This window comes from Hippoglossus hippoglossus, chromosome 19, assembly GCF_009819705.1.
Source record: "Hippoglossus hippoglossus isolate fHipHip1 chromosome 19, fHipHip1.pri, whole genome shotgun sequence".
NCBI lineage: Eukaryota > Metazoa > Chordata > Actinopteri > Pleuronectiformes > Pleuronectidae > Hippoglossus > Hippoglossus hippoglossus.
The window spans coordinates 5818486-5834849 of record NC_047169.1 but is presented as its reverse complement, the minus strand read 5'-3'; positions in this window follow the sequence as shown (position 1 = coordinate 5834849).

Genomic DNA, 16364 nt, shown 5'->3' with positions numbered 1-16364 from the left:
GCACAAAAAGATCTATTAAATCATTCTTTACAGTATCTGGTTGTCTTGACAACAGTGTAACTTCATCACTTCAAATAACTCAATTAAGACTGTGTCGAATTTTTTAAATAACAGGGGGGAAGAATAATCTGAGCTCATTTTATAGAGAACTCAAGCTGGGAAGCCTTTCAGCTTGTGCTAAATGTCTGACATTCACAAATACACATGAGGGAAATCAAAGAGTTCCTCATATTACATCTTTTTACAGCGTGACCAGCTTCATCTTGAAAATGCTGTTGTTTATAAAGCTAATTACATATATAGGTTGTTTTATATAGAGTAAAATACACACAAGAATAACTGAGGATTTAATCACTGACATCATCAAGGAGACCACAGACACGCAAGAGTGGTTTCAGGGTTTTCCTCTGGATAAAGACCAAATTTGACAGCAGGTCAACTTGGTCTTTATCCATTTCAAGGGACTTTGGGGGCGCGAGGCAAACAAGAGCTGGGGAGCCAACATGGAACAAAACCACTCTCATTATCAAATTATTCTTTTTGTATCAGCAGACATTATACACATAATCATAAATGATAATAAAGCAGTGAAGTTTTAAAGTGCAAACCCACACCACCAACCCATAGAAAGCCAATGGCATGGGGGCCTTGTTAGGGGGTTTGTTGTGGTGTTGTTGCAGTCTCCTGTTCACAGAATTTTAGGAGGCTCTAATGACATTGCTGTTGCTGTGGACTTACACGATTAGCCTCTTTCTCCAAGGCCCTCTCTCAGCTTGACGCCCCCAGGGAATTGTCTACTTGGCCTTTTCTCTTGCATCACACCCCTGATTTGAACCAAGAGTCAACTCTTTTTTCTTGGAGAAACATCAGCAGATACAAGATGAACAACACTACTGTCGCTGCTAGCATCAAGCTAAATGTTACAAATGTGAACAAAAGATGTATGAACCTTTGGGACACTGCAAAGTCTCCATATTGCAGAACTATAGTCTATTAACAAATAACCTAGAGGATTGGTTCACATTACCACTACATTGTAGTCAACTACCTGACGTACTAGCCTTTAAAATATGAAATAGAAAAGCACAACTGAGACAACAACGAAAAACGTGACATCTATTCTCTGTCACTGATTATCTATAAGTGCCAGCGCACCCTGCTGACCTGAGTGGATATTTCTTCTTTCTATGGTCGGATAATGATTGGGAGTCCTGATGTTGTTCAGTCAGTGGCCTTTGGGATTTCTCCACACTGGGCAGCCAGAGGTGAGAGTAGATTCCATTGGCAGCTGGCACGAAGCCTGTGGCCTCCAAAAACATCACAGTGGATATCTGGTAATTTCATTTCAGCGAAGCCTTCCTGGCATCGTTAGCGTTACTGCCAGGATTAGATTTGAGGAGGAGGAAAACATTTAAATCTCAAGTAGCTGTTACAGTAGGTTAAGGATCGTTTATTGAAATGAATGACTTAATGAACTGGGAAGAGTCACTGGAGACTCTTCGTGGTGTTTCTGCTGCGGTTTGTGCAGCGATGCACAACATTCGCCAAGACTTGCAAATGTCCTTCGTCTTAAATGGAGGCAGAACGGAAATGATATGTATCCACTGCTAACACATCACTCCCACACAGTTCAATTCACTTACTATCACACACACACATTTTTACTCTGCTGACTCCTCCACTCCGTCTCTGACTTTCCTCCACTTCTTTGTGAATGAAACCTTATCTTATCTCATGAGTTAAATAAAGGCCTCATTCTGACTTGGCTCATATTTTCATAATCCAGTTTTTATAAAGCCAGAAATGTTGATAAACCGTAGCTCCCTCTGCTCCTCTGGGTCTGTGTCACTTTTAACAATATGTTATTTGTTTGTTTGTTTATTTATCTATTTCCTTCACCAAGGAGGTTTAGTTTTTTTGTCTGCATGTTAGCAGGATCAGGCAAATTTTCATACTTACTCCCCTTTTGACCACATCCCTCATAACTCTTACTGTAGTAAGGCAGTACTTGGCAGTAAGGCTAATTTTGGCACAACCCAGGTGACTCAGGATATCTTAGAGTCCAGCATCTCGTGTCTTTGTCCAAGTCCTGCATGCTACTGGTTCACAAGAAACTCACAGACTATTTACCAGGTAACACCTGTGCAAATCCGAAACCTGGCACTGGATCCCCTGAGCCACTCCCACATTCTCCTCTTGCAGCTGAGCCCAAAAATCATACTACACACACACAGAAACACACACAAACACACAAACTCACAGACACTAAATTAACTTTAAATCCAGGGACTCCATGGACATTTTGTGCACTTTCCATATAATGAATCCCCGTTGCATGCTGAATAAGAACGATATCTTTCAATCTATGCAAAGTAAACCTCGTCTGTACTTTCCTGTTACTTCACGATCCTATAAAATGAGAATAAATAATTGAATCAAGAAGCTGAATGCTTGAGATATCTAACAAACGAAGGGTGACCTTTGTATATCTAGTCTTGTTATGCAGATGGGAATCAAAATTGCATTGTAATATGAGTAATACTGATTCTCAATTAAGAAGCTATTAAAATGTTATCAACCTGATATACTTGCTTTTAGAAACTTGAGCGAAACACACACACACGTACAAACACAATATAACTGCAGACTTCCACCCACTTCTTACCGTCACCTTAAACAACCTTCATGTATGAGACTGCAGTGTGAAACGCCACCTTCCTGTACAGGAATAGGTTTATTCACCTTCACCAAGGAGTTCCTGCTTTAGCCTTTGTTTGTTCGTCTGTAAGTTTGTTTTCAGCAGGATTGAACATAAACCAAAGATCAGACTTCCATCAAACCTGCTTGATCACATATCACTCTACAAATGTGCGTGTAAGTGGGTCAGGTGAACTGAAATAAAATGAAATCTCACCTGTAGCCTCTTTGGGGTTTGATGTTGTTTCCCAGCTCATCTTTTCCACGCTCTGCCAGCATTGAGTCGCCGTTGCCATGAAAGTAAATGTGCACGTGCAGTTCATGCAGCTCAAACAACCCTGGAACACAAACACACACACATTCTCAGTCCCAGCCTTGTTGTACATTTACATCAATCATACAACAAATAAATAAATAATATATAATGTTACAATAAAAAGAAAACACTAACAGTGCATAGATGTATTAAACATAGATGAACAGCTGTTGTACATGTTATAAAGTTGGTAAGAGGGTGAATGAGGTGATGTATAGAGGTAAAGTGAGTACACCCCTGTGTCACTATGATATGTGCCTATTTGTCCACTACAGGGTAAAATATATTTCATCAGGGATCTTTGTTTGTCAGAGCAGCATAAATTATTTACATCAAAATGAGTCCTGGTGGAAAACTTCAATTTGATCTTCCATAAATTACTTTGGTTTTCACTTAAGCTGCCTTCACTTTGCTGGTTATAGCTATAATTATGTTGTGATCACTCCAGTCGTTGGGGACACATATCTTCTTGGGGCACAAACCCTTGGCATCTGTACGGATGTGGTCCGTGCAAGCAGATGTCCCCTCGTCAAAAAGATTATTATTGGTTGATTAATAACTTGTGTTAGTTGCATTAATTAAACTAAGAACTTTACTTTGACACGTTGAGACATCAAATCAAAATTCATGAAAGTGTTTTTTCTTTTCAGGCGTGACCCAGACATCTTGCAGTAGCATTTGAAGTCATGAAATCCCTTTTGAGTACATTCCAGACGGACGCTAAATTCATCTAATCTTAATCTAATCTGTTTGGAAAGTCAACAATAATTTGGGCACAAGAAAAAAAACACAGGGCTGTCCTCTACTAAGATGCAATAATACAAAGTAACTATAAGGATTACATATGATCCCAAAGCTATTTATTCCCACAAACAAGCAAACTGGCTTAAAAAGTATTTACCACACCTGATTGTTAACCAGAGAAGTAAAGCACAGCCGATGCATTCAGGGACTTTTATTAAACTTATTTTACGGCTGTGAAGCAGTAATACTCAGAGATATTGTGACATTTCTTATCTTCATTTCATAACAAGAAATCGAAAGCAGGTTTGCTCCAAGGCCACAGTGCAGATCCAGAATCTGTCACTCGAGCAATACAATTATATATATATTAAAATACATATATGTTTTACTATTTATTAATTACATAGTTAAACTGCACAGATATATTCAAGTTAGTTAATGGGAAACAACAGAGTTATCTGCAACTGCTTGATTACAAAATAGACAATTTCCTGAAAAAAACCCAACAATGACAACAACCTGTAAGACTCAGACAGACTTTGATGTGCCTGCTGACCAGCTCACCAAGGCTCAGGGTGACAGACGCGTCTCAGGAGGAGGATTTGTGCGAATAAGAAGCGGCATCACTGCAGGCCAGAGGTAAAGATGGACCTGATGCAACAGCGTTACTGAAACCTTCATTTCTCAGCCTCTGCAGCAGATGGAGACATGAAATGAAAACCGTGTGACAGCTGAAACATTTCACTCTTATTGCAAATCACAATGTTTGTCTTTCATCTCATCTAGTTCTTAACTCCTCAAAATATCAAATTATTACTTCAAATTCTTTCCTACAATGTGAAAATCCCTATTGATCCTGTGTGCCTGACGGCTGCTTGTGTTTCCTCGTCACATCCAAAGTGACAGGGAGATCATTTGAAAAGGTGAGTATATAATAAACATGAATATGTGTTTGTGTCGATGTGATGGACCTAAGAAAATCTGCCGTCCAGTCCACAATATACTTACTTCACCTTTTTTGACATTAACATACTGAGATAAACTCCAGCAGCCTTGAATTGGACCAACAATAAATAAGAGTTTTGAAAATGCAACAGCATATGAGTGAGAGAGGGCAAATGGAGGACAGGTTTAAAAAGAGGAGATGAATGAGTTTTTCTCATCATGTCGCACAATCAAAATCTCTGTGGTTGTATGAGTGAGTGTGTGTGTGTGTGTGTGTGTGTGTGTGTGTGTGTGTGTGTGTGTGTGTGTGTGTGTGTGTGTGTGTGTGTGTGTGGCCTCACTAACAGCATCTCACTGATGGGGTGAGGGCAGTCCTTCAATAAAAACAGGCAGATATATGCACAGCGAGGCAAAGTCAAGGACACAGACTGAGACGGACAGGGACACATGCTGAAATCAGGAGTGTTTGTGACCAAATATTTACAGTGTCACACTGTGTGAAGTACGAGTGCGAGAGGGTTTTATAGAGACTTCTTACCAGCAGATTTTCAAATTAAAAGGACCACTGTCCATAAAACTAAAAATGGGAAAAGCATATTAGCATAGGGTAACTCAGGGCAGCAAGTTGGAGACAGTTGTCGTCAGTGTGAAAACTGCCAAAGTCTAATGTCCTGGATTCTGCGACATCACAATAAATCAGACCCTAACTATACAGTTTTCATGTTCGTGTAGAGATACTGTAGAAATTATGTTTTGTAAATCGTGTAGTCTGGGGTCTGTTTATGATGGAAAGCACAAAGATACACAAAACTTTTAGACCAATCAAAAATGTCCTGTATTTTATTCCTAGTCTAGAATAATCTACTACTCGTAGCAGAGTAAAAGAGGAGGTCTCTCTCGCTCTATCAGCTAATGTTAATCTTGATGTAGCCGACAGTTACTATATGCAGGAGGGATGGAGCCAATCCCAGCAGTCAGTGAGTAAGACAAGTAGCCAGAGTCTTTAGTGAACCAAACAAACATCTGCATGTCCCGAGTACCCACAGAAACTCCACACACACATTGGGAGAACATACAACCTCCACACAGACCACAAGGCGAATGGAACCTTCTTGCTGTGAGGCGACAGTGCAAACCACCGCTTGTAAAGTCAGGGTTACATCTTACCATTATAAAAATCTTACGAGGGTAATGATTATTTTATCTGCTTCTCCATTTATGTGTAAGTACTTGAGGAAACATTATTCTTTTGTGGTTCAAGTATAAAAAAATGTGAGGAATTTGATGGATAAGTTTGCACATAAATACCACTGAGCCTCAGTATCCTGATGTGACTGAACTGCACTGCACCTCAGCTTTAAAAAAAAAGTAAGGGGAGCTGGTAAAGAGCAAACTCACCTGGCATACATTTGTCACATTTTAAATGTGACTAAAAATACAGTCCCACAGCAGGCATACAGGAATGATGTGCGCAGTAGAAAAATCCCTCAACAGTGAATATCTGGTTTGAGGCAATTTCTTTCGCAAAAGTGCCACGTTAGCGGAGTCATTCTTACTGTAACCCCACCAGAGAATTCATAGTTGTCATCATTTCTTATGCCCTCTAGGAAACGCAGTGTTGCCCTGAGGGGGCACGGAAACAGACGCTCGCTCGCTCTCTCTCTCTCTCTCTCTCTCTCTCTCTCTCTCTCTCTCTCTCTCTCTCTCTCTCTCTCTCTCTCTCTCTCTCACACTCTCTCACACTCTCTCTCTCTCACACTCTCTCTCTCACACACTCACACACACACACACACACACACTTTCTGTCACAGCACAAAGGCCTCGGAAACACGACCGCATTCATTAACACACCAAACCGACACCGTAGCCAAAATTCAGTTTTTCATAGCCCAGGGGGACATGGAGGCGACACAAACACCTAAAAGTTCTCTACCACATCTCTCAGTCTACAATCTTACCTTGCCTCTTTCCCTTCCTTCACTCCTCTATTCACCATTTTACCTCTTATCTCTTTCTCACCAATCTCTCTAGGTGTGTGGCCTTGTCCATCAGGTCTTCTACCTAAATGGCTTCAGAGACGACTCTCCTCACCTTCTCTCTGCCACCATCACTTGCTCTGGTCCTCCACCTTCCCTCTTTTTAGTGTCACGCAGGAGGTCATGCTATTATCCCACTAGACGCTCAGCCTGGTCATACCACGGACATGCCTGACTGCTTACTTTGTATGAGGTGCCTATACTTACAGTAAATCACAGCCAGTCACTCCCTTTAGTCAATCAGCCAGTCAATTAGTCAGTTAGCTGCTCTGTTAGACCTCCATTCAACCAATCACACAAATGTCAGTCAAGATGACAGACACGACAGCGTTTCAGTCCATTAGGGCAGTTAGACAGGTGTTGCTATGCAATGGCACGACTTATTATTGACTCACTAACTGTTAGAGATCGAGTTGGCGACGAAAGCCTACATGAAGAGAAAAAGATCATCTACTTTAGAGAAGTACTGTGTTTATTTACTTAGGAATTTGACTTAATGAAATGAGCACTGCATTTAGAAATTAAAAACTCTAATAAACTACATAATATACTACTGATTGTAGTAGTCATCTAGTACAGGGGAGGGGGGACCTTTACACTACAAGGTGCAACGCTAAATTATTGAAAATATATATCACACTGATCTCTCTGACACAATGTGCTTCTCTTTTGCTAAGCATCTGATATCAAATGGTAGTGATGATAATAATGCTATTCACAGCTAATTAAGCCCTAACGACTTGCTCAAGCAAATCCTCACCTTTAGTCGTGCAATGAATGGTTTGCAAAAATGGCGATTACTCATTTGTGTAAAACTCAGCAAAATAGCAGTTTGACGATATTTGTTATTACTGTTGTTTCATCGCAGGCCAGACGGAAAAAGTGAAAGTTTCCTGCTGCACTCTTGTGTTTTTTCAAAATCTTTTACCATATTAGCAATCTGCTTTGCAACAGTTCTCCAAGATAAAATAAATCCTGAGTCGAATGAATTAATGAATCGGTGGTATGTATGCATTACATATGATTTATGCTAGAACAGAAACAGTCAAATGCAATTATTGCTCATATTTCACCCAATAGACAACATGAAAAACTGAACAGCTGCTTGAAATTGTTCAAAACACAAGTTTCATCATGCTGTCATTTCTTCAAACCTTTACTTAACCAAATACCAGTGGGAACAATTTCTTCTTTCCAATGACGCCTATTTTCAACCTCATTCAATTACACAAAGTGACTCCAGGGAGTTGCTCAATACAGCTACAGTGCGGCTCAGCTGGAGCAGGTGGGGTTAAGTGCTTTTGTCAAGGGCACCACCGGAGAGGTTTGATTTTCTTTCTGAAGAACAAGGGGGTTGTTCCTCGCTTCCTCTGGTGCACAGTTGGGGAGATACATTCCAGTCACAAGCCGACATCCTCACACTTAAATCACAAAGAAAAACATTTTGTTTGTTTTATTTTAGGATTGAAATCGATAGCTACAAAATCCTGACGCAGGTGCACAGGCAAAGATGGTTTCCTAAGTAACCTTGGTTTATATATCAGTAAAGTTTCAGTTAGTGAATACACATGTTGCCAAGTGAGATCAGAGAGAGTTTTATTTGAAATAAAATTTCCTTTTTAATTTGCAACACGAACCCACAAGAACCAGATAATTAGCTAAGCTGTTCATCAAATTCCTCAAGGCAGCAACAACATTACTTTTTACTAAAGTGCTATAAAATCATAGAGGGGAGTTTTCCATTTTTTTTTTATCTTCATGCATTTGACAAGATCCAAATGGCAGTGCCCTGGATACAAGGTTCATTACATTAATTCTTGTGTTTTTTTTATGTGTTTTCATAGTGACAGACAGTATGTGGCTGATGAATGTCATTATAAATAAGGTGTTAAGCAGTCAGTCGCGCTGGACACAAGGTCTAACATGAGTGTAAAAATACATTTGCACTTCATGATGCTCACTTCAAACTATAGTACGCAAGTGTTTTGAATTTCGTACTAAACAAATACCAGGTTGTTTGACACACCTTTTACAACTGGGCTCAGATTTTAACAATAGCAAGTAATCCAGGAATTACAATGTATAACATAGGTTTATATATGACCCTGTCCACTCCCAGTGACAATATATGCATCACTCTACCTGGTCTCAGCATAACTCAACTCCCTGAATAATAATGTCCTCACTCATTAATATGATGCATTAGGTACTGCAGTGAGTGCTATAGAAAGTGTACGTTCCAGATTAGCCTGTGGAAACTCAAACTTTGATTTTGATTTCAGTGACAATCTGTGTCCAGGTAACAAAAGTAACTAAAAGCTGTTATTATGCACATTATTTCACGGTGTTAACATTTAGCCATAAATTGACTCGTTTATGCACTTTCAACATCATGACTCCTAGAAGATAGATCCTTCTAATTGTGGGGATCCCTTGACTCCTGTGCCACAAGCTTTTCTTTTTGTATTATTATCCTGCAGAATATTTCAACATCTCATCAATGCAGTGAGTCATCATTTTGCACATTAATGGTCCCCAGATGATGATTCCTAATACTGTATCAACACATTGTGGAGAGTAAAACATGTCTCATTCCCCATCTAGCTCTGAGAACTGCTGTGTCCTAGTGCAGCCTCACAGAGATGTTTGCACGGACTTAAAGTCTTGTATTAGAGTTCACAAGACACAGCTGAACCTTAAATAACCTCATCCTCCAAATATAATGTTTGCCAGATTTCTCGTTGCAGCTGCCAAAGCATCTTTTTTTTTTTCAAACTTGTCAGACTCTTGGTATTAGACAAAGATCTGATATACTTATTCTGACGGTGCTTAATATTCTAAAGCAATATAGAGATTAAGACACTGATCCATCCAGAACGTAAAAGATTATTTTAGAATACAGAAATCTTTTTGCAGCTTTCACATGTTTCTGGCTCATGCTGTAGCACAAGCGCCTAATGGATATAAATATACTGTATTCTAGAATTTATTCGAAAGAGTTTTTTGTACTGAGGGCAAGTGTGGTCAAATATTTGTGTTGGAGTTTACCTTTGCAATTGAATTATCTGAAAGCCGTTAATTTTCCATCATACATGCAAGTGATATTGGAAGTGAAAATCAATCTCACCAGATGTGAGGTTCCCCAGAGTCATTATTAGATGTTGTACTCCTAAGATGTCCCAGTAAAAATCCAATGAAACTCCAGGCGTTGCTGGCTTTTCATTTGGAATTTCTCCAAGCTACAAACAAAACATGGAGGTACAGTAAATATGCTGACATTGGAAATCATTATTGTGGAGAGAGGACTTGTGTCAAACCACAGGAGACAAAATTGATGGGAAATAATATGAATAAAAGTTGATCATGAGCTTCAAACGAGTGAATCCCCAAGAGTAAAGCAAAGTTTCTGTGGCTGTAAGGTTTGAAAGTTAAAAGGCGTGTGTAAAACGAAAGCTTAATTACAAAAATACAGCCTAACAAGGGTAAAAATCTTTATTCCCAGGAGTAGAAGTAAAACTCCTTTTAAATTATCTGCAAATTAAGGATGCAAGTGTAACAGAAGTGTCAGCTGAAGCTCTACTTAACATCTACCTTCCTATCTGTAAAAGACAAGAAGAAAGGAAACTTGTGTACATTCCCGAGGGTAAAAAAACAAAACCTGACATTAAAGTGTGCATCATCACACTAAATATAAAATGTAATCTTTAAAAGGATAAAACATGGATCAGAGATGAGAAAAAACAAATATGTACATTCCCAGGGGCAACATCCTGTTTCTGAGGTCATAATGGGAATTAAGGACACAATCAAGTACATTAAGTCATTTTCAAAGCTGGGGTTGCAGTTCATAAAAGGGACACAGAGAAAAGGATGATTGAGTGGATAACTTTGTCTTAATCTAAGACTCTGCATAATGGCTCAATAAGTGAAGTCTATTAATAAATGCACTGCCCATTATCTTAAGCTGCATCCCTGCTTAAGCACCAGTATCTCAAATGTTCAAAGGCTTGTGTGGCATTCACATTAAAACACCATATTTTGACATTATAAAATGCATGAGCCGCTGCAGAGGATTCAGAATTGCTTGTTCAAAAGACAGATCAAGTAGTAATGGAATAACTTCACTTTTAATATATATGATATAATTAGGTGAATGATTTCACACAGTAAAGATTTGAAATACATATTCAATATTCATACAACCTTCCGTCTTGTGACATTATCATTAGACTATAAATCCATTTTGATTGACTTTCTAAAGGTCATGCGATTAAGAAGGTAGTGGGACGATATTAATCTTTATGGACGGTCAAATGAACAGTTGACATCAGAGGATCACGCACACACGCACACACAGACAATTGTGGATGAAGTCATTAAATATGTGCTTTAACCACTTAGACTGTGGTGTATGTGTGTGTGTACAAAAAAAACCTAATTCATTATTATCTTTCACACACAGACAGTGACCTCTTTGCTGAAGAGAAATTGTATATGTGTGTGTGTGTGTGTGTGTGTGTGTGTGTGTGTGTGTGTGTGTGTGTGTGTGTGTGTGTGTGTGTGTGTGTGTGTGTGTGTGTGTGTGTGTGTGTGTGTGTGTGGATAAGAGTGACTGTCCGTCTGTGGGGCAGCAGCAATTGATGTCAGTGAATGGTTTAATTAGCTGTCACTCTACAGGCAATAAGGGGGTACGCAATATTTACTGCGTGTGTATACACTGTACAAGAATGTGTTTAGTATGACAAACACTGAATCAAATACAGTATGTTGCAGTGATGACATTATTAAGGAGACACAGACCATAAGTTGTTGGAAATGAACTTTAAAGAAGGACTCACACTTTCGCAGCTTTCATGACCCACAGATATTAGTCCTGACTAAACGGCCCCAAAACTCTGAAATTGCCTTAAATGTCATCCACTGTAAGTCTTCAGCTTCTAACGTGAAATGTCAGAAGGAGTTCTACCTGGGGATCTTTGGCCAGGCCCCACTCCGAAGTGTTCCTTAAATGTGATGGATCAAATTTTAAAATCAATCCTCAACTGCAAGTGGGAACCAATAAAGTTGAGCTGAAACCGGAGCAATATGCTGTGTCTTAGTTCTCATCAGGGGTCTGACTGCAGCCAACTGGAGTCTTTTAGCCTGCATGAGAGGCAGGTAAGGTTTACTATTGTTAGGGTTTGATATGACTACTGTGGTTTTATTGTCTTCTATTCTAAGCCCCCAAATAAAATGTAAGGAACAGAAAAATATAATAATGTCCATTTTGAAGGCTCCTTCTAATGCAGCCAACAAATGCGTCCTTCCATCCCAGAAACAACGCTGCATGGATCCTTCTTTGGCCAACCTATCAGTATTGATTGTGTGCCGTTGAAGAAACGGTTTGTCGAAGAGAGATAAAGGCAACAAACGACAAGACCAAGATGTCAGAATAATAAACTTTTAAAAGTATAAGGCTTCAACTCAATCAGATCCCCTATAGACCAGATTCAGTCGTCTACACAGCCCACAAAGGCCAAACCTCCATAGGCTGGGTTAGACCATGTCTCGCCAAGGAGTCAGCCCCTGAATTAGGACACAGCTAAAGTGCGTCTAATTGATTTAAGGGTTATTGGGAGGCAAAGGGAGTCAGGAGCCAGTTACCTTTATGAATGATTCTTTTTTATCATAGCACTTCCCTGAGATGTGATTTGTGCCTAACTTATGTGTGACTGATGGCTCCAGAGTTTCCCTCGTCCCTTGATGACGGTTGTAATGCTTTGTATTCTCAGAAAGCCTTGTTCAGACTACCGAGCACAATCAATATAATTATTAGCTTGAAAACTTTCTTTTCCCGACAGCCCCTGTGCACAGAGGCTTTGGGCTATGCAAATTTTCGTCTTTTCTCTGAGCTTTAATTAAGACAACGAGGATTTAGCATCCTCCGATGACACCCCCCTGGAGACCTCGTTTTCTACCTCGTTTGCTGCCGTAACTCTTAAACAAAATAAAACGGCCCAAGACTGTTTGGTTTTTGGCTTAAAATAAATTGGGCATGTCGTATTGATGATGTTTTCAGCAGAGCGGGACATTAAACACTACATGCCAATTGTTTGGGTTTTTGAAAATGGGACACAGTGCAATACAGTTGTATGATAATATAAAAATCTTTCTTCACTTTCTTTCAACAGGATATTTAGTATATTGACACCGGTGTTTGTTTTTTTTATACACAAAAGCTGATGAATAGATTTTGTTGTATCTTTTGTCATTAAACTACAGAAGTGAACCAAACGCATAAATGTTTGGAGACAAGATAATTTTGTATGATGGCAGGAATACATCTCACAGTCACACCTTTAAATTAAACATCAAATTATAAAATTTAAAATTGAATGGAATGTTTTTAGGATGACTTTACAAGCCCTAACTGAATTCTCCTCACATTATTCAGCTCTGAAAATCAAGATGGAAAAACATTTTGTGTTTCAAGGTAGCAAAGTATCACTGTGAAAGTCTTGGACCTTATTATTAAATCTGAGCGAGCTTGGTTCTGCACCTTTGAACTGCTGCAATTCATAATTATGTTGTGCTCTGAGGTTTAAAATAAACAACTCAGCCAGGCAGAGTCTTCCTGTGGCAGAAAAATAAATACATTCAAGAAAAATAATAATGATAAAAGGGTCTAACAGGCGATAAATCAACAAACAGTAATACGAACTCCTTAATCAGTAAATGTTGTAACTTGACCGCTGCTTTGTCTTCATTTTCAACTTAAATGACGTTGATGGTTGGGATTCATCACTGATTGAGATCGGTTGGGGCAAAATACCAAGTCCTATATCACTTCTAACGAAAACAATTTAAAAAAGCCAACATGAACACATTGTTTAACTGTTATGCACCAAAGTTACACGGAAATCTCACAGTTTTTAAGTTGGTCCAGACAATTTCCAACTTTGCCCATCACTTAAGATCAGATGTAACAGGTAACTCATTTACTGCAGGTACAGTTTATTTAGCGGACAGTTTGTTAGAGAGGAGAGCCATCAAGTGAAAGAAAAACAATAAAAAACACTGGAGGAACTACTCAGTGTGAGTACGTACCAAAAAGCAGATGGGAGACAGATTCAATATGTAGAAATATGTGTCAGCAGTGAGACAGCATTAGCCAGTGCACAAGGAACGTGAGCCCATCATCACCTTATCATCTACAATCTCTCCTCCTGTCTGTCTGTCTCTATGCATTGCTCTCATTCACCTGATTCCACTATTCAGGTCTCAAAATATTTTTCTCTTACATCTCTCAAGTAGTTTTTTTCTTCACACACTCTCACAACACTCTGAATCTCTCGCTTCTCCATCTCTCTACTTATCTCCCTCATATTTCCTCTTTGTTATTGTCCCTCTATGGCTTTTTCGCTCTCCGTTTCAATGCAGACGTCCATCTCACTTGTTTGTCCCAGAACAAAGCAGATGCTGTGTAACCTTTTTCTTCTCTATTCATTTTGAGTGTGTGTGTGTGTGTGTGTGTGTGTGTGTGGTTTTTACATAGTAAAACAATGAAATACAGAAAGTGGCTGCCCTTTAGAAACCTCTGTTCAAAGCTGCTTTTTTGGCTGAGCGGAGCGCTTTCAAAAGTTCAGAAACAGCTGACCTTTTTCAGGAAAAACCACACATAACATCAACCGCTGTTTTATTACTTGGCCAATCATGGCCAGTGAGAAAACTATAAAATGGACAAGGGAGGACGGCAGTTTCATAAAATAACAACTGAGATAGGGAGTAACTTACTGAACTACAAGTACTTCTTGCAACATTGGGAGCATGCAGCTTGTGTTATTTCTTCTCCATATCCAACACAGTCTGCTACAAATGCAACAGACAACACACACCAAGCTACCAATTTGTGTGTGTGGGATCACTGCTAACTTTGATAAAAGGGATGATTCACAGTCTTTCAGTTGCTAGTAGCACCATCATGATCACTATCATCTGACATCAGATGACTCGGGAAAGAGAAGCAGTGTTAGCCATCACATTTGAGAGTTTAGAGTGATATTATATGTGTTGAAAAATGTAATATTGCCTTTTAAAGATGTTATTAAAAATTGAAGTGTTTCCCCAACATAGGTTTAGAGGAAGTCCTGAAGCAAGACTCCATACTGTGCATCTTGCATTTAGAATAAATTATGGGGGAGTTTACATAAAGTTATGTAATGCTTGTATGTCTTCCTTCTTCTATATTAAAAAGCATGGATCGATCAAGGAGTGTCACACGAAGAATAAATAATTCAGTACAGACTTTGTACTCTCATGGACGCTGACCAATACATAAACTTTTTCAATGCTGACACAGGAGCCTGTGTCACATTTCTTGTTTGTCATCTTACCTGGGAACACACACAGTAAAAGTTATGTTTCTGTCAGCTCATGTAAGCTCTTACACAGCCCTGGGAAAAGGCTAGCAGCCAACAGGGTCAAAGTTCAAACTGACTGAGCTTTGAAGGCAGTGCCTGCACATCTCGGTTGGCAGCACTCACACAGCGCTCTACTTACAAGAACTAGAGTAGAGAAGACGCCTTAACTGATGCAGAGAGATTTGTTTTGAGTTAACTTCTGTAACGGATTGATTGAAGCATGTTTGGCTGAGTTTAAGGTTAAAATATACACACACATCGTCTCTGTGCAAAACTACTTGGATTTAGTAGTGCAAGAGCAAGTACATACTTCTCATTAAAACCAAAGGACCACCCACACATGAAGAGAGCATCAGTTAGCTCATAACAACAGCACATCTCTTGGATAGTGGGTTGGCTGTGGGAGACATGGAGCAAGACTAAAGACCTGAGCAAGTTTGACAAGGGCCAAATTGTTATGACTAGACGACACGGAGCATCTCTCAAACAACAAAGCTCCGGGCTGCTCCCGTTCAGCAGTAGTCGGTTGATGAAAAAGTTGCCGCTCCACCTCACAACTTACAGGACTTGAAGGATCTTAATGCAACTTTAGACGTCTTGTAGAGATCGTACCTTGGTAGGTTGGAGCAGTTTGGCAGCTCACAAAAGGGCCAACAGCTTATTAAGCAGTGGTCATTACGATTTGGCTGATTAGAGTATGTTCTCCTCTACCTTTCAGAACTCCGACAAGAAAGAATACACACGCAGACATTCTGAGACACAAGGAAATACACACATGAACACACATTAAGACGCAACCCTGCCGACTCGAGCCACAATTTGTTTCACCGAGTTGCTACATTCTGGCCGAAAGTCAATTTTACACTTACTTAGTCCCATAATGAGAAGTCATGTTGACAACTCCACGATACATGTCTTCTTTCGAAGGGTGGGAGGGACAGGAAAACAACGGGGTGGTGGGCATTTGAAGGTTTTGATAAAGAGTCGCTCAGAGAGAGAGAGAGAGAATAAAAAACAACAAGAACAGAGACAGAAAAAACCCTGAGACATATTTCATCACTAAAGCTTTTGAAAAAAGTTTACAGTTTGATGGGAAGAACTAACAACGTCCTGCTCATTTAATACATATCATACTTTATATATTTATGATGAATTTCTACTCTTGAAATATCCTCATTAGACAGATGTAATTCCTTTTTCAAATCATGCTTTAAAGTTATAATTCTT